Here is a 20,678-nt window from a genome sequence, read left to right as displayed (position 1 = left end):
AGTCAAACTATATTTGCAGATGATATAACGTTATAACTTGATCTTGGACAAGGTAGCATAAGAAAAAATATATCGATAAATAAAAATACAAAATACAAAATAATTTTATACCTAGAAAACCCCATCATATCTGGCCAAAAGTTCCTAGATCTTATAAACAACTTCAGCAAAATTTCGGGGTGCAAAATCAATGTACAAAAATCAGTAGCATTTCTATACTGAGTATCAAACTGAGTGCCAAATGAAGAGCATAATCTCATTCACAACAGACACACACACGTACACACACACACACACAGAAACAAAATACCTAGGAATACAGCTAATCAGGGAGATGAAAGATCTCTACAGCAAGAATTATAACACTGCTCAAAGAAATCAGAGATGACACAAATGGAAAAATATTTTATGCTCATGGATAAGAAGAATCAATATTGTTAAAATGGCCATACTGCCCAAAGCAATCTACAGATTCAGTGCTATCCCTATCAAACTACCAATGACATTCTTCTAATTAGAAAAAAAACTATTCTAAAATTCATATGGAACCAAAAAAGAGCCTGAATAGCCAAGGTAATCATAAGCAAAAGAACAAAGCTAGAGGCATCAATTTTACCCAACTTCAAACTATACTTTAAGGCCACAGTCACCAAAAAAGCATGGTACTGATATAAAAACAGACACACAGGCCAATGGAACAGAATAAAGAGCCCAGAAATAAAACTGCACACCTACAACCATCCGATACTCAACAAAGTTGACAAAAGCAATGGGGAAAGGACTCCCTATTCAATAAATGGTGCTGGGATAACTGGCTAGCCATATGCAGAAGATTGAAGCTGGACTCCTTCCTTACACCATCTACAAAAATCAACTCAACATGGGTTAAAGACTTAAAAGTAAAACCTAAAACTATAAAAGCTCTAGAAAACCTAGGAAATGCCATTCTGGACACTGGCCCTGGCAAAGATTTCATGACAAAGACACCAAAAGCAATTGCAACAAAAGCAAAAATTGACAAATGGCACCTAATTAAAGAGCATAGCAAAGAACAACAACAATGACAAAACCTATCAGCAGAGTAAATAGACAACCCACAGAATGGGAGAAAATATTTGCAAGCTATGCATCTGACAAAGGTCTAATATCCAGAAGCTATAAGGAACTTAAATTAACAAGCAAAAAAACAAACAGCTCTATCAGAAAGTAGGCAAAGGACACGAACATACATTTTTCAAAAGAAGACATACTGCGGCTAAGAAGCATATAAAAAAATGCTCAGCATCACTAATCATTAGAGCAATGCAAATAACCACAATGAGATACAATCTCACAGCAGTTAGAAAGCTATTATTTAAAAGTCAAAAACATCACAGATGATGGCAAAGATGTGGAGAAAAGGGACTACTTATACAATACTGGTGGGAATGTAAATTAGTTCAGCCACTGTGGAAAGCACTTTGGTGATTTCTCAAAGAACTTAAAACAGAACTACTATTTAACCCAGCAATCCCATTATTGGGTATGTACCCAAAGGAATATAAATCACTTTACCATAAAGACACATGCATGCATATGTTCATTGCAGCAGTAATCACAATAGCAAAGACAGAACCAACCTAAATGCCCATCAATGGCAAACTGGATAATTCCACTGCCTGCAACATCTTGGCTAACCAGAAGTCCTGTGTCTATCCACATGACAGTTTCGCTGCTAGCATAACCAGCATTTGAGAGAGCCAGCCCGCTAAACATATCTGCAACCAAGGACTCTCACAGAGTGTACTTCACTCCCTTGTTACCTCCACCAGAGCAGGTGCTGTTATCCATGGCTAGGAGACCTGAAGATGAATCATATCACAGGACTCTTTGCAGATATTCCCCAGCACCAGCCCAGGGCCTGGTAGCTCCACTGGGTAGCTAGACCCAAAAGAGCAATAATAATCACTGCAGTCCAGCTCTCAGGAAGCCCTATCCCCAGGGTAAGGGGGCAGAGCACCGCATCAAGGGATCATTCTGTGGTATAAATAAATCTGAACAGCAGGCTTTGAGTTCCAGATTTTTCCACTGAAATAGTCTACCCAGATGAGAAGGAATCAGAAAAGTAATTCTGCTAATAAAACAAAACAAGGTTCTATAACACCCTTAAAAGACCACACTAGCTCCCCAACAATGGATCTAAACCACTGCAGAATATATATTCTTTTATCAGCACATGGAACATTCTCCAAGATAGACCATATGATAGGTCACAAAACAAGTCTAAATAAATTTAGGAAAATCAAAGTATATCATGTATCCTCTCAGACCACAGTGGAATAAAACTGGAAATTAACTCCAAAAGGAACCCTCAAAACTATGGACATTAAATAATCTGTTCTTGAACAATCTTTGGGTCAACAATGAAATCAAGATGGAAATTTTAAAAATTCTTGGAACTAAATGATAATAGTGACACAAATGATTAAACCCCTGGGACATAGCAAAAGCGGTGCTAAGAGAAAAGTTCATAGCATTTAATCTCTACATCAAAAAGTCCAAAAGAGGCCCGGTGCGGTGGTTTATGCCTATACTCCTAGCACTTTGGAAGGCTGAGACCGGTGGATTACTTGAGCTAAGGAGTTTGAGACCAGCCTGGGCAACATGGCAAACCTTGTCTCTACAAAAAATACAAAAATTAGTTCGGTGTGGTGGCATATGCCTGTAGTCCCAGCTACTTTGGAGGCTGAGGTGGGAAGACAGCTTGAGCCCAGGAGGCGGAGGTTGCAATGAGCCAAGATTGTGACACTGCACTCCAGTCTGGGCAATAGGGCCAGGCCTTGTCTCAAAAAGTCTGAAAGAGCATAAATAGACAATCTAAGGTCACACCTCAAGGAACTAGAGAAATAACAAACCAAAGCCAAACACAGCAGAAGAAAAGAGTAACAAAGATCAGAACAGACCCAAAATAAATTGAAACAAAAAAAATACAAAAGATAAATGCAACAAAAATGCCTATCAAACAACGAGTGGATAAAGAAAATGTAGAATATATGTACCATGGAATACTACTTAGTCATAAAAAGGAATGAAATAATGGCATTTGCAGCAACCTGGATGGAGGTGGAGACCATTACTCTAAGTGAAGTAACTCAGGAATGGAAAACCAAACATCGTGTGGTTTTCAGCTATGAGGATGCAAAGGCATATGAATGATATAATGGATTTAGGGGACTTGGTGGGTAAGGTGAGGGGGGTAAGGGATAAACGAATACACAGTAGGTACCAGTGTACACTGCTCAGGTGATGGGTGCACCAAAATCTCAGAAATTGCCACTAAAGAACTTATCCATGTAACCAAAAATCATCTGTTCCCCAAAAACTATTGAAATAAAATAAAATAAAAAAGAACTCTGCAATACCTTCTGCAGTTTGTCTCAGCAAATACCATAATATAAATATCAGTATAATGAATTGATTATTAACATTAAAAAAATAAGAAGTGCTGGCCGGGCGCGGTGGCTCAAGCCTGTAATCCCAGCACTTTGGGAGGCCGAGATGGGCGGATCACGAGGTCAGGAGATTGAGACCATCCTGGCTAACACGGTGAAACCCTGTCTCTACTAAAAACACAAAAAATGAGCCGGGCGTGGCGGCGGGCGCCTGTAATCCCAGCTACTGGGGAGGCTGAGGCAAGAGAATGGCGTGAACCTGGGAGGCGGAGCTTGCAGTGAGCCGAGATCGCGCCACTGCACTCCAGCCTGGGCGACAGAGCGAGACTCCGTCTCAAAAAAAAAAAAAAAAAAAAAAAAAAAAAAGAAGTGCTATAATAGAGATTTTGGAAGAACACAGTAATGGTATCTTATGAGACCTTGGGTCAGTAAAGTTTTCTTAGAGAAGCTGGCACATAAAAGGAGTTTTGAAGAACCAACAGTAGTGGCTGACTACACGGAAACGGGAAAGAGAGGAGGAAGTGAGCAGCTGGATGAATCTCAAGGTTCTTTCTTTTATAATTTACAGGGTTAGATTTGATTTAATCTGGTCTTTTTCTAAACTTGCTTTTTTAAAGACATGTGTAAACTATTGTTATTTTTGTTCTTTTCATTTTATAACACTGTGGATGGATTTACAATATAATTTGTCAAAGTCTTAGCCCAACCTCCTATTTTTCTTCAGTTAATTGAAATAGTGGGTTCTGAATTTGTAATGTCTAATTTTTAAAAAACATTTTTAATTAAATAAAATTCTGCTACTATGAAGTCTGGAAAAAAATTAAATATTGGCTTGGCAAAGTGGTGCATACCTGTAGTCCTAGCTATGCAGGACGACTGTTTGAGCCAAGGAGGTCGAGGTTGGAGTGAGCTATGATTTTGCCACTGCGCTTCAGCCTGGGTGACAGAGCAAGACCTTGTAGACCTTGTTTCAAAAAAAAAAAAAAAACCCCCAACCAAAAGTTTTTCACTATCTGGCCCCTGTCATCTTCTCCAACTATTTCTGAGTATTTCCCATAGGCCCCATAGGCTCTTTGCAGTGTAGACAAACTAAATTACTCATTGTCTGTCCCCCAAACTAACCACACTCTTGCCTTCTCACCTTTGTTCATACTAACCCCCTAACCCAGAAGGGTCTCTGGTACTTCCCTTCTGCTCATCCATTTGTTCAGTAAATAATTTGGATCATTGGGCATTCTGTGGGCCCTAGAAATATTATAGTTTAAAAAAAAAGACACAGTTCTTGCCTTCAAGAAGCTTACCATTCAGAGAAGCTTATTCTTTCTTCGATTCTAGGTTGAAGGCCCATCTACTTATGAAGTCCTACTCCGAGCTCTTATTGCATTTATAGGTTGTTCACATACCAGTGCTAATCATAATCCCTCAAAACACAATCTCAAATGCCATAATCCTGAAAGATCAAAATCTCTAACGTCTAAAAATCCCTAACATCTAAAATCCTGAAAATCACAATCCTGGAAGATTAAAATTCAGCACGTTGAAATCCTGAAAGCTGAATTCTGGGGAAGTTCATTTTTTATTGTAAGCAGGGTAGCTGCAGCATGTTACTTGTATCATAGTAGGTGGGACTATTCCCATCCTGTTTTTACTTGCATTTGGCAGAAAATTCAGATGAGTAGATTAGTCACATAACACAACAACGAACACTTCCGTTTAAAAATGCATCATTTGGCTAGGGGCAGTGGCTTATGCCTGAAATTCCAGCACTTCAGGAGGTCAAGGAGGGTGGATTGCCTGAGGTCAGGAGTTCAAGACCAGCCTGGCCAACATGGCAAAACCCTGCCTCTACCAAAAATACAAAAATTAGCCACGTGTGGTGGTGCCCACCTGTAATCCCAGCTACTCAGGAGGCTGAGGCAGGAAAACCACTTGAACCTGGGAGGCAGAGGTTGTAGTGAGCTGAGATCGTGCCACTGCACTCCAGCCTGGGTGACAGAGCAAGACCGTGTCTCTAATAAGAAAATAAAAATAAAAATGCATCACTCGTCCACACTGGCATTCCTTCCAGCTGATAAAATTCCAGGAGCTTTTAATGAATTAAAGCCACATTTGCCCAAAAGAACTAGCAAAATTACTGACTGGTTCAAAAATAATTATGTGCATGGTAGGATAAGAAAACATATACTTAGCTGGGTGTGGTGGCTCACACCTGTAGTCCCAGCTACTTGGGAGGCTGAGGCAGGAGAATCACTTGAACCCAGGAGGTGGAGGTTGCAGTGAGCTGAAATCACGCCACTGCACTCCAGCCTGGGTGACAGAGTGAGACTGTCTCAAAAAACAAAACAAAACAAAACACATACACAATGGTGTTGCTGTTCAATCACCAGTATTATTTGTGCCAAATCTGTGGTCTGTATATGATTTCACGTGGAATGGATTTCTGTGTACCTAAAACAACATAGAAGTATGGCACAAAAGATGGGCAAATTTAATAGGAAATGCTCATGTCTGTGTATATCATGTTGGTGTATGTCAAATGTGAATGTATTCTATAAGGAGAGCCATGCCCTAAAAGAAAAAAAACCTATTTTTCATTTCAATCACAGCTATTCATTGTGAGGTAAGACTTCAAAATATAGTTAAATTACTGCGAAAGTCAGCCAGGTCTTATGGACAACCTCTGTGCAACTAACTGCCCAGAATTTATTCCTGTAATACATTTTTCAGAAGTTAAATTTTATTTCCAGTTTTTGGGTTTTTCCTCAAGTTTTTTATTACACTATTTAGTCAGCTTATTTATTTATTCACATAAATACTATATGTATGAATACTATATATTATATATAAATACTATATATATGAATATGTTATATATATATATGATGGAGTCTCACTGTGTTGCCCAGGCCACAGTGCAGTGGCTATTCACAGACATAAGCATAGTGTATTACAGCCTCAAACTCCTGGGTTCAACTGATCCTTCTGCCTCTGTCTCAACCAGCTAGAACTACAGGTTATGTGCCACTGCACCCAGCCATCTTGGCTCACGGCAACCTCCACCTCCTGGGTTCAAGTGATTCTCCTGCCTCAGCCTCCCGAGTAGCTGGGACTACAGGTGTGGGCCACCACGCCTGGCTAAGTATATGTCTTCTTATCCTACCATGCACATAATTACTTTTGAACTAGTCAGTAACTTTGCTAGCACTATTTTTTACAATTCACTGTGCTATATATTTCAGCTTTGCATCATTTCCAGTACTAAAAGTATAAATTAGAGTTACAATTTGTTTTATGTATTTTGTAAATACGACTCCAAAAAAGTGCATTATCATGTTGGCTTTCTGTGTAAGCATTGTGCATGTCAGAAAAAAAAGGTCGAAACTTCCTCAATAAATAAAGAGATGTCTTTTCTGTGTATCTGCATTTGTGGAACATAGAATTTTTCAGCTGGGTGCAATGGCATGTGCCTGTAGTCTCAGCCGCTTGGGATGCTGAGCTGGGAGGTTCGTTTGAGCCCAGGAGTTCAGGTCCAATCTGGGTAACAAAGCAAAACAAGATCTTTAAAATAAATAGGCTGAGTGCTGTGGCTCACACCTGCAATCCTAGCAGTCTGGGAGGCCAAGGCAGGCGGAGTACCTGAGCTCAGGAGTTCAAGACAAGCCTGGGCAACATGACAAAACCCTGTCTCTAATAAAAATACAAAAAATCGGCCGGGTGTGGTAGCTTATGCCTGTAATCCCAGCACTTTGGGAAGCCGAGGCGGGCGGATCACCTGAGGTCAGGAGTACAAGATCCGCCTGACAAACATAGTGAAACCTGGTCTCTACTAAAAACACAAAAATTAGCCATGCCTGGTGGCAGGTGCCTGTAATCCCAGTTATTTGGGAGGCTGAGGCAGGAGAATCGCTTGAACCTGGGAGGCGGAGGTGGCAGTGAGCCAAAGTTGCACCATTGCCCTCCAGCCTGGGCAACAAGAGCGAAAATCCATATCAAAAAATAAATAAACAAATACAATCAGCCAGGCATGGTGGTGTGCGCCTGTAGTCCCAGCTTCTTAGGAGGCTGAAGCACAAGAATCGCTTGAACTTGGGAGGCGGAGGTTGCGGTGAGCCGAGATTGTGCCACTGCACTCCAGCCTGGGCGACAGAGTGAGACTCTGTCTCTAAATAAATAAATAAATAAATAAATAGTGAGACTCTGTCTCAAAATAAATAAATAAATAAACAAACAAACAATTTTCTAAATGATTGTTTAAAAATTTGTTTTTCTCTTTAGGCAACTGCATATGTTGCAGAGTTTTTTGTTTGTTTGTTTCTTTTGTTTTTTTCTTGAGACGGAGTCTCATACTGTCGCCCAGGCTGGAGTGAGGGGCACCATCTCTGCTCACTGCAACCTCTGCCTCCCAGGTTCAAGCGATTCTCTTCAGTCTCCCAAGTAGCTGGGATTACGGGCACCCACCACCATGCTCAGCTAATTTTTTGTATTTTTAGTAGAGATGGGGTTTCATTCTGTTGGCCAGGCTGGTCTCAAACTTCTAACCTCATGATCCACCTGTCCTGGCCTCCCAAAATGCTGGGATTACAGGTGTGAGCCACTGTGCCCGGCCAATGATGGTTTTGATCAATTTCATCAAAAGACTTACGTTATCCATCATGGTATTCCAGAAGACCACAGTTATAAAGCTGGGTACACACAATTACCAACTACAGTGATATATATTTATACATTTCATTTTTTGACTTATTTCTTTATGAATATGGTTCATCTGCTCATAACTGCTATATCTGTATAACTACTATTAATATACTTGAGTGAGTTTATGCTTGTAAAAATATATTATTACCTATTTTATTGTATAAAGTAACTTATGAAGATTTCTGGGTTTTTTTTTGTTTTTTGTTTTGTTTTGTTTTGTTTTTTGAGATGGAGTCTCGCTCTGTCACCCAAGCTGGAGTGCAATGGCACAACTTGGCTCACCACAACCTCCGCCTCCCAGTTTCAAGCGATTCTCCTGCCTCAGCCTCCTGAGTAGCTAGGATTACAGGCACATGCCACCAAGCCCAGCTAATTTTTGTATTTTTTAGTAGAGATGGGGTTTCACCATGTTGGTCAGACTGGTCTTGAACTCCTGACCTCAAGTGATCCACCTGCCTCGGCCTCCCAAAGTGCTGGGATTAGAGGTGTGAGTCATTGCGCTCAGCCTTTCTGTTATGTTTTTATATGTTTCTCAAATAAATTCCCTTTAAAAATGTAAATAGGCCAGGCACGGTGGCTCACGCATGTACTCCCAGGACTCTGGGAGGCCAAGGCAGGCAGATCACCTAAGGTTGCAGTTCGAGATCAGCCTGACCAACATGGAGAAACACTGTCTCTACTAAAAATATATACTTAGCCAGGGGTGGTGGCGCATGCCTGTAATCCCAGCTACTCGGGAGGCTGAGGCAGGAGAATCGCTTGAACCCAGGAGGCGGAGGTTGTAGTGAGCCGAGATCGCGCCATTGAACTCCAGCCTGGGCAACAAGAGCAAAACTCCATCTCAAAAAAAAAAAAGGTAAATAAGCTGGACATGGTGGTGTGTGCCTGTAGTCCCAGTTACTTGGGAGGCAGAGTCAGGAGGCTCATTTGAGCCCAGGAGTTCGAGGGTGTAGTGCATTATGATCACACCTGTGAATAGCCACTGCATTCCAGCCTTGGCAACATAGTGAGACCCTGTCTCTAAAAAGAAACAAAAAGTAAATGTCTTTTAAATAATTTAAAATGATTTTTTTCCCAGAACTACATTTTCAGGATTTTCATCTTTCAAGATTACAATTTTGGGGATTTTACACTTTAGGGGATTTTGATCTTTCGAGATTTTAACATGCAGGATTCTTTCTTTTGGGATTATGGCACAAACCCCTCACTTACTATAGTCTACCAAATATTGATAGTTTTAATTTATAAATCCTGTCTTCCCAGCCAAAAAGGAAGTTATTTCAGGGCAGCTACCATTTCCTCATATCTCCAATGCTAAATAAAATGCTTTAAAAATAAAAATCATGGCCAGGCATGGTGGCTCACACCTGTAATCTCAGCAATTTGGGAGGCCAAGGCAGGTGTATCGCTTGAGGTCAGGAGTTCGAGAGCAGCTTGGCCAACATGGTGAAACCCCATCTTTACTAAAAATATAAAAACTAGCCAGGCATGGTGGTGCGCACCTGTAATCCCAGCTACCTGGGAGGTTGAGGCAGGAGAAGCACTTGAACCTGGGAGGTGGAGGTTGCAGTGAGCCAAGATCATGCCACTGCACTCCAGCCTGGGTGACAGAGTGAGACTCTGTCTGAAAAAATCATAAAAATAAAAATAAAATAAAAATCATTAGAGAAGTAATATCAACAAGATGGTAGATTAGGAAGCAACAGATCCTTCCCCAACAAAGACACAGAGAAGTCAGGTACTGTGCATTTTTCACTATATTTCCAGAGCCAACAGTATGCCAAATAGATATTCAGATTATTTACTGAACAAATGAATGAGTGAGAGGCAGTGTGGAGACTCTTCCTAGATAGGAACAATATGAGCAAAGTCAAGAGAGCAAGAGTGTATTTAGTGTGTTAACAACAATATATGGACCAGAATACCTTTGTGTGAGAGCTCTGAAGAAAAGCTGAGAAGCTACAGCACCAGGCCACTGTAAAACCAAAAGGAGATTACAGCAAAAGGGATAGGAAATTTCACAGTGTTTGGCATGTCCTTTCATGTCCTTTTTCTTATGTGGCATAGTACAGAGAAAGTTGGAGGAAACCCCCCTATACTGGGTCTACTCCTTCTGGAAACAAAAGAGTTGACTGTGTGTCCAACATTCTGGCTTGTCTGGGGATTCCTGAGAGACTGGTTTCTATCTCACATGACTCAGAATCATGTCATGTGAGATATGAGTGGTGAGCACTCATGGACAGGTTCCAGAGTACAGAAGACACTGAAAACAGAGGAGAGCAGGATGTTAGCACTGAAGTTCCATAGGCAGACATCAGGGGGAGCAAGAGGTCAGAAAAAGGTTGAGCGATCCTAGAACCAACAGCCAGGATAATTGGTAAAGGTCTTCCTCTGCAAAGTCACTATACAAAGACTGGAGAGATGGTTGGTTTAGGTTCTTAAAGCCCAGCAAGAGATTATAAGGCATACAAATAAACAGGGCAATATGGCTGAATTAAAGCAATAAAATATAACTCCAGAAACAGGCCCTAAAGAAATGCAGATCTGTGAGCTGCATGACAAAGAATTTAAAATAACTGTTATAGATGCTCAATGAGCTAGAACACAGATACAAAACTAAATGAAATGAAGGAAACAATGCATGAATAAAAAGAGAAACAATGAAAAAGATCCAAACAGAAATTTGGGACCTTAAAAAATTCAATAACTGAACGGAAAAATTCATTAGAGAGGTTCAACAGCAGGTTTAATCAGGCAAAAGAAAGTAGAGTCAGCCAGGTGTGGTGGCTCACATCTGTAATCCAGCACTTTAGGAGGCCGAGGCAGGTGGATCACAAGGTCAAGAGACTGAGACCATCCTGGCCAACATGGTGAAACCCCGTTTCTACTAAAAATACAAAAATTAGCTGGGCATGGTGGTGAGCATCTGTAGTCCCAGCTACTCAGGAGGCTGAGGCAGGAGGATCACTTGAACCCAGGAGGCAGAGGTTGCAGTGAGCCAAGATCGCGCTACTGCACTCCATGCACTCCAGCCTGGTGACAGAGCAAGACTCTGTCAAAAAAAAAAAAAAAAAAAAAAAGGTAGAGTCACAGGAGCAAAAAGGAAACAGATTGGCAAAGAGTACATAAAGAACTTATAGGGCACTATCAGGACAACACATTCTGAAATGCACATTATGAAAACTCAGAAGGAGAAGAGGGAGAGACAAAGTGGCAGAGAGCTTATTTGAAGAAGTAACAGCTGCAAGCTTCCCAAATCTAAGAAGATAAATGGATATGCACACTAAAGAACCTCAAAGGACTTCAACAAGGATAAATCCAGAGAGGATCACAAAGATACATTATAATTAAATTATCTAAAGTCAAAGGCAGAGAACATATTCAAAGCAGCAAAAGAAAAGCGATTCATCACATACAAGGGAGTTTCCAAAGATATTCACCAGATTTCTCAGCAGAAACTTGAAAGAAGTAGTTTTCTGTATGTGAATGAAGTTTTTAACAATTTAAAACAGAATGCTGTAACTTTAAAGATGGTTTATGTAATTACAACAGTAAACACAAAGTATCTATAGAATATATATAATAGGAAATGAGAAGAGAATCAACATATATTGCTACAAAAAAATCAACAAAACACAAAAAAGGCAGTAAAAAATAAAAGGACAAAAAAGCTACAAAATATACCAAAAACAATTAACAAAATGGCAATAGTAAGTCCTTCCCTCCCTATTGGTAGTTTATGTTTTGTTTAAGATAGGCTCGCATGCTGTTGCCCAGGTTACAGTGCAGTGGCACTATCATGGTTCAGTGCAGCCTTGACCTCCTGGGCTCAAGCAATCCTGCCTCAGCCTCCTGGGTAGCTGGGACTACAGGTGCATGCCACAACATCTGGCTAATTAAAAAAATACATTTTTTCTGTAGAAATGGGGTCTTCTCTATGTTGCCGAGGCTCGTCTCTAACTCCTGGCCTCAAGCGATCTTCTTGTTTTGGCCTCCCAAAGTGTTGGAATTACAGGCATGAGCCACCATGCTGGGCCAGTAATTAACTTTAAATGTAAAGTCATATATTGACTGGAGTTTATAAAGGATCCAACTATATGCTGTCTACAAGAGACTCACTTTAGATCTAAGGACACACAGATTGAAAGGAAAAGTTTGGAAAAAGATACTCCATGCAAATGGTAACCAGAAGAGAGCAGGAGTGGCTATATTAATGTCAGACAAAATCGATTTTAAGTAAACAACTCTCACAAAAGATAAAAAGCGACATTATATAATGATAAAAGGGTAACCTAGGAAGATATAACAATAATAAATATCTATGCACCAAACACCAGAGCTCCTAAATATATGAAATAAAAACTTAGACAGAATTGAAAGGTAAAAGAGCAACACAGTTATACTAGAGAATTTCAAAACTCCACTTTAAATAATGGACAGAACAACCAGACAGAAGGTCAACATGGAAAGAGAGGACCTGAACAACATTATACACCAACTGGACCTAATAGACATACATAGAGAACTCTACCCAACAACAGTAGAATATACATTCTTCTCAAGTGCACATGGAAAATTCTCTATGACAGACCAATGTTAGGCCACAAAACAAATCTTAACAAATTCAAGAAGACTAAAATCACACAAAGGATCTTTTCTTTCTTTCTTTTTCTTTTTTTTTTAAGACTGAGTCTTGCTCTGTTGCCAGGCTGGAGTGCAGTGGCGTGATCTCAGCTCATTGCAACCTCTGCCTCCCAGGGCCAAGATGGTCTCGATCTCCTGACCTCATGATTCGCCTGCCTCAACCTCCCAAAGTGCTGGGATTACAGGCGTGAGCCACTGCGCCTAGCCACAAAGTATCTTTTCTAATGACAATGAAATGAAACTAGAAATCAATGGCACAAGGAAAACTGGAAAATCCACATATATGTGAAAATTAAACAATCCACTCATAAACAGCCACAGGATCAAACAAGTCACAAGAGAAGTTAGAAAATACCTTGAGACAAATAAAAAGGAAAACATACCAAAACTTACGGAATACAGGAAAAGCAGTGTTAAGAGGTCAATTTATAGTTGTAAAAGCATACATTAAAAAAGAAGAAAGGTCCAGGCATGGTGGCTCATGCCTGTAATCTCAGCACTTTGGGAGGCTGAGGTGGGCGGATGACCTGAGGTCAGGAGTTCAAGACCAGCCTGGCCAACATGGTGAAACCCCATCTCTACTAAAAATAGAAAACTTAGCCAGACAAGGTGGCACACGCCTGTAGTCCCAGCTACTCAGGAGGCTGACGCAGGAAGAATCGCTTGAAGCTGGGAGGCGGAGGTTGCAGTGAGCTGAGATCATGCCACTACATTCCAGCCTGGGCAACAGAGTGAGACTCAACCTTAAAGAAAAGAAAAAAAAAATACGTAAGTAAATAATATAAAATAAAATCAGAAATGAAAGGGGAAATTATAACTGATGTCACAGAAATAAAAAGGATTATAAGAGACCACTATAAACAAACGCACACCAACAAACTGGATAACCTAGAAGAAATTGATAAATTCTTTCTTTTTTTTTTTTTTTTTTTGAGACAGAGTCTCGCTCAGTTGCCAGGTTGGAGTGCAGTAGTGCCATCTCAGTTCACTGCAACTTCTGCCTCCTGGGCTTCAGCAATTCTCATGACTCAGCCTCCCAAGTAGCTGGGACTACAGATGCGCCACCATGCCCAGCTAATTGTTGTATTTTTAATAGAGATGGGGTTTCACCATGTTGGCCAGGTTGGTATCGATCTCTTGACCTCCTGATCCGCCCACCTCAACCTCCCAAAGTGCTGGGATTACAGGCGCGAGCCAGCACGCCCAGCCATGGATAAATTCTTAGAAACACACAACTTACCAAGACTGTATCATGTAGAAATAGAAAAGCTGAAAAAAAAAACAGTGAGTAAGGAGATTAAATCAGTAACCAAAAACCTTCCAACAAAGAAAAGCCCAGGACCAGATGGCTTCACTGGAGAATTCTACCAAACGTTAAAAAATAATGAATGCCAAGTTTTCTCAAACTCTTCCAAAAACTGAGGAGGAGGGAACACTTCCAAGCTCATTCTATGATGCCAGCATTACCCTGACACTAAACCAGACACAGACATTACAAGAAAAGATAACTACAGATGAATATTCTTTGTGAGTATTGAGGCAAAAACCCTCAACAAAATACTGGCAAATTCAGTAGCATGTTAAAAGAATTACATACCATCAATAAGTAGGACTCATTTCTGGAATGCAAGTATGATTCAACATACGAATATCAATCAATGTAACACATCACTTTAACAGAATAAGGACAAAAAGATGACCATCTCGATGCAAAAAAGGCATTGGACAAGATTCAACACAACACCCTTTTATGATAAAACATCAAACAAATGATAAATAGAAGGAAACTGCCTTAAAATCATAAAGACCATGTATGAAACCCTCACAGATAATATCATACTCAGTGGTGAAAGACTAAAAGCCTTTTCTCTAAGATGAGGAACAAGCCAAGCATGCACACCCTCACTTCTTCTATTCAACATAATGTTAAAAGTTCTAGTTAGTGCAATTAGGCAAATTGGAAAAGAAGAAAATTTATCTGGGCTAGGCGCAGTGGCTCATGCCTGTAATCCCAGCACTTTGGGAGGCCAAGGCAGGTGGATCACGAGGTCAGGAGTTCAAGACCAGCCTGGCCAAGATGGTGAAACCCCGTCACTACTAAAACTACAAAAAAATTAGCTGGGCGTGGTGGCGGGCACCTATAATCCCAGCCACTTGGGAGGCTGAGGCAGAGAACTGCTTGAACCCAGGAAGCGGAGGTTGCAGTGAGCCAAGATCACACCACTGCACTCCAGCCTGGGCGACAGAGATTCGTCTCAAAAAAAAAAAAAAAGTAAATTTATCTGTTTTCAGATAACATGATCTAATACATAGACAATCCTGGGCTGGGCGCGGTGGCTCACACCTGTAATCCCAGCACTTTGGGTGGACAAGGAGGGCAGATCACCTGAGGTCAGGAGTTCAAGACCAGCCTGACCAACATGGTAAAACCCCATCTCTACTAAAAATACAAAATTAGCTGAGTGTGGTGGTGCACGCCTGTAATCCAAGCTACTTGGGAGGCTGAGGCAGGAGAATCACTTGAACCTGGGAGGCAGAGGTTTCAGTGAGATGAGATCGTGCCCCTGAACTCCAGCCTGGGCAACGAGAGTAAAACTCCATCTCAAAAAAAAAAAAGGAAACAAAAAGAAAATCCTAAAGAGTTTGCAAAAAAATTGTTAGAATAGACAAAGTCAGCAAAGCTGCAGGATTCAAAATCAATATGCAAAAATCTGTTGCATTTATATACACTAACAATGAGCAATTCAAAAGGAAAAATTTTTAAATCTCATTAATAACAGTATAAAATACACTTAGGAATAAAACTAACTGAGCAAGTGAAAGACTTGGACGCTGAAGACTATAAAACATTGTGGAAAGAAATTCAAGACACAAATAAATGGAAAGACATCCATGTTCCTGGATTGGAAGACTTGGTATTGTTAAAATGTTAATCCTATCAAAAGCAATCTACAGATTCGATGCAAGTCCTATCAAAATCCCAGCAGCATTTTTCAGAAATAGAAAAATTAATTATAAAACTCATATGAAATTTCAAGAGACCCTGAGGTATTGGTATTTGCACACCAATGTTCATAGCAGCACTATTCATAATAGCCAATAAGTGGAGGCAACCAAAATGTCCATCAATGGATGAACGGATAAGCAAAATGTGGTATACGCATGAGATGCAATATTCAGCCTTAAAAATGAAAGAATTCTGGCCAGGCACGGTGGCTCACACCTGTAATCCCAGCACTTTGGGGGGCCGAGGCAGATGGATCATCTGAGGTCAGGAGTTCAAGACCAGCCTAACATGGAGAAACCCCATCTCTACTAAAAATACAAAAATTAGCTGGGGGTGGTGGCATACGCCTGTAATCCCAGTTACTCAGGAGGCTGAGGCAGGAGAATCGCTTGAACCCAGAAAGTGGAAGTTGCAGTGAGCTGAGATGGCACCATTGCACTCCAGCCTGGGCAATAAGAGCGAAACTCTGTCTCAAAAAAAAAGGGGGGGAAAGAATTTTGACACAAGCTACAACATAAATGAGCCTTGTGGACTTTAGGCAAAATGAAATATGTCCATCGGAAAAAGACAAATACTGTATGATTCCATTTATATGAGGTATCTAAAGAAGTCAAATTCATAGAGACAAAGTAGAATGGTGGTTGCCAGGGACTGGGGAAGAGGATGGAAAGTTTTTTAATGAGTACAGTTTCAGATTTGCAAAATGAAAAACTGTTGCAAAATGAAAAACTTTAGAAGTGTTTCACAACAATGCAAATATATTAAATACTAGTGAACTCTACTCTTGAAAATGAAGGGTTTAAGATGGTAAATTTTATGTTTTTTTTTACCACACATACAAAAAGATAAGCACTAAAACATTTGTCCAATAAGATCTCTGACCTCAGAGTTTACAATCTCATATAGAAGATGAGAAATAAGTACAAAGAACCTGGATAGGTAAGGCCATCTTAAGGTGCCAAGGCAAACACTAAAAGTCTTACTAAGAAGCAGGGTAGACCAGGCACAGTGGGCTCACGCCTGTAATCCCAGCACTCTGGGAGGCCAAAGTGAGCAGATCACCTGAGGTTGGGAATTCAAGACCAGCCTGACAAACATGGAGAAACCTCATTTCTACTAAAAAAAAAAAAATACAAAATTAGCCAGGCAAGGTGGTGCATGCCTGTATTCTCAGCTACTTGGGAGGCTGGGGCAGGAGAATTGCTTGAACCCGGGAGGTGGAGGTTGCTGTAAGCCAAGATCGCGCCATTGCACTCCAGCCTGGGCAAGAAGAGTGAGACTTCATCTCAAAAAAAAAAAAAAAAAAAAAAAAAAAGAAGCAGGGTGGGTCAGGCAGAGTGGCTCATGCCTGGAATCCCAGCACTTCGGGAGGCCAAGGCAGGTGGATCACCTGAGGTCAAGAGTTCAAGACCAGCCTAGCCAAGATGGTAAAATCCCACCTCTACTAAAAATACAAAAACTAGCTGGCTGTGCTGGTGCACACCTGTAGTCCCAGCTACCCAGGAGGCTGAGGCAGGAGAATTGCTTGAACCCAGGAGCTGGAGGTTGCAGTGAGTCAAGTTTCTGCCACTGCACTCCAGCCTGGGCAACAGAGCGAGACTCTGTCTCAAAAATAAAAAAAAGGAGCAGCAGCAGCATAAACTACAATTCAACTAAGATTCCCCTGAATATACTTCCAGCTAATATGGTAATATCATTTGCGAGTTCATTCTATCCCAAGGTAATTTATCCTAACCCAAAATAGGATCTAAACGTACCAGTCAAGATGAATGAGTTCCCCAACCACTAATCTTCAGACTAATCATTTCACTCACCAGGGTAAGATTACTATCTATTTTGTTCTTGGGAAACACTGGTTTCTTTATAAAGAGATTATATGTCTCCAATGTTCTTGGTGTTAAAATACTCTTTCTTGTATGTTGATGATAGCAGATGTTAGTTTAGGTTGGTGTATATGTGTGTGTGTGTGTGTGTGTGTGTGTGTACACACACGTGTGTATTTTAAAGATCCATTAAAGCAAAAAGTCTGAGAAACAATGTTTTAAATCAAATCCTCAGAACAAAGCCTTGGAGAGCCTTTTATTTATTTATATTTTGAGACAGGGTCTCACTTTTTTGCCCAAGCTGGAAAGCAGTGGTGTGATCTCAGCTCACTGGAACCTCCGCCTACCAGGTTCAAGTGATTCTCCTGCCTCAGTCTCCTGAGTAGCTGGGATTACAGGTGCATACCAACACGCCCGGCCAATTTTTGTATTTTTTGGTAGAGATGGGGTTTCGCCATGTTGGTTAGGCTGGTCTCAAACTTCTGACCTCAAGTGATCCGCCCACCTTGGCCTCCCAAAGCGCTGGGATTACGGGTGTGAGCCATTGTGCCTGGCAGGAGAGCCTTTTAATCTTATAATTCTATGATTGTAAATGTCATAATTTTCTAGGGAAGAGCTTCTCAAGGTAATAACTGCACTGATGTTGAGCTCTTCTGCTATAGAGACTTTTTTTTTTTTTTTTTTGCGGGGGGGGAGGGGAGGGGCATAGTACTGTTTCTTCATTAAAAGTACTTTTATTGGCCAGGCACGGTGGCTCATGCCTGTAATCCCAGCACTTTGGGAGGCCAAGGCAGGCAGCTCAACTGAGGTCAGGAGTTTGAGACCTGCCTGACCAACATGGTGAAATCCTGTCTAACTAAAAATATAAAAATTAGCCAGGAGTGGTGGTACATACCTGTAATCCCAGCTACCTGGGAGGTTGAGGCACAAGAATCACTTGAACCCGGGAGGCGGAGGTTGCAATGAGCCGTGATCACACCACTGCACTCCAGCCTGGGCAACAGAGTGAGCCTCTCTCTCAAAAAAACCAAACAGACAAACAAAAGACAAGTATTTTTATTATTTTTGACCCTTAGTACTCTGCAAAATGATTAAGGAATAAAATTTTAAGCTGTCACTTATAAAACCTGTTTACTGCCACACAATCGGATCCCGTCACTTTAATGCTATAGGTTTATTATTTAAAACTACCTTTTTTCAGACCCTTTTTTCACTCACACCACTGGAAACTCGACACACTTAAGGCTTTAAAAACTTGTAATATTAGGCCAGGCACCGTGGCTCGTGCCTGTAATCCCAGCACTTTGGGAGGCCAAGGCAGGTAGATCACATGAGGTTAGGAGTTTGAGACCAGCCTGGTCAACATGGTGAAACCCCGTCTCTACTAAAAATACAAAAATTAGCCAAGCGTGGTGGTGCATACCTGTAATCCCAGCTACTAGGGGGGCTGAGGCAGGAGGATCACTTGCACCTGGGAGGCGGAGGTTGCAGTGAGCCGAGATCGTGCCACTGCACTCCAGCCTGGGCGACAGAGTGAGACTCCATCTCAAAAAAAAAAAAAAGTAAATAAATAAAAACTTGTAATATTAATAAGCTATTGTAATATTAATCAGTGCTCTCTCAAACATACTTTTTTCCCTTTGCTTTGCATTCCCAAATAGCTGCTATGTGGTAAGTTGAACAAAGATACGCAGAATTTGCAAAAAAAACACTCTGAAGACATGCTAGCATGCAACTTCAAATGACACAGCACCACTGGGGACTCAGAGAAATCACAGAGGCAGATAAGCCTAGGGGGCATTGACAAGCACTTGATGTATTTATTTCTGAAGACAGGATGCCAAGTGCAAACTGTGCCAAACTCAATGCAGACTCCTCCCTTATCCACAGTTTTGCTTTCTGAGGTTTCAGTTACCTGTGGTCTGAAAAACATGAGTACAAGTACAGTAAGATATTTTGAGAGAAAGAAACCACATTCACAAAACTTTTGTCACAGCATATTGTTATAGTTGTTCTATTATTGTTGTTGTTTATCTCTTACTGTGCTTAATTTATAAATTAAGCTTTATAGGTATATATATATAGGAAAAACATGGTATATATAGGGTTCGGTACTGTCTGTGGTGCTGGATACCATGGTACTGAAACAGGCATCCACTGGGAGTTTTGGAAATGTATCCCCTGAGGATAAGGGAAGACTATTGTTCCTGGAGTTTCCAGCTACAAACCAAGGACCAGTGTGTGCAACTGGTAGGGATCTGCTGGCTAGACGGCAACTGCTGGTCAGTGGCTGTCATCTTCAACTACAAAGGATAAAGTGTGGCTATCAACATCTGCATTCTTCAACCAGTTATTTATCTTAGTGCTAAAGTGACAGTTGGCCTTGAGGCATATTTACTCATCTACCTAAAAATAAAACTGGAAGTAAAGGGAAAACACATAAAAAGCTTAATAAAATTTGTATTGAGCATGTTATCTCCTTTCAGCACGTTATCTCCTTTTAACCCTCTTTGTATCTTACTATAGAAAGATCTCATCTGGGCGCGGTGGCTCAAGCCTATAATACCAGCACTTTGGGAGGCCAAGGCAGGTGCATCGCTTGTGCTCAGGAGTTCAAGACCAGCCTGGGCAACATGGCAAAACCCCATCTCTACAAAAAAGATACAAAAATTAGCCGGGCATAGTGGTGCATGCTTGTAGTCCCAGCTCCTCGGGAGGCTGAGGCAGGAGGATCACTTGAGCCTGGGTGGCAGAGGTTGCAGCCACTGCACTTTAGCCTGGGCAACAGAGTGGGACCCAGTCTCAAAAAAATAGTTTGCCTAACCTCATCTAGAATATGAGGAACTCTTCCTTGGTATTCTAATACCTTCTTCACACCCAAGATTATGGCATGCCTAACTATAATTCCTGTTTTCCTTTATCCACCTGATTAGACTCTGAAGTCCTTAAGACCTGGGATAATGAGCCTGTTATTGTTATCTCTGTAACACAGGCATTACATGCATACTTAAAAAGTTCATCAGTAAGTGAGGATTCAATGGATGGATGAATCTCCTGAAGCCACATTTAGTACAGACA

At 41.0% G+C, this 20,678-nt stretch overlaps 1 protein-coding gene across 8 annotated transcripts in view; it reads right to left on the bottom strand.

Annotated features, from left to right (window-relative positions):
- The window catches only part of USP49 (ubiquitin specific peptidase 49), a 104,513-nt gene that overhangs the window by 42,578 nt on the left and 41,257 nt on the right, over nucleotides 1-20,678 (bottom strand). The gene's annotated exons all lie outside the window — the stretch shown is intronic.

Source organism: Macaca mulatta, chromosome 4, assembly GCF_049350105.2.
Source record: "Macaca mulatta isolate MMU2019108-1 chromosome 4, T2T-MMU8v2.0, whole genome shotgun sequence".
In the NCBI taxonomy this organism is placed as follows: Eukaryota; Metazoa; Chordata; class Mammalia; order Primates; family Cercopithecidae; genus Macaca; species Macaca mulatta.
This window is presented reverse-complemented; position numbering and strand designations above follow the sequence as displayed.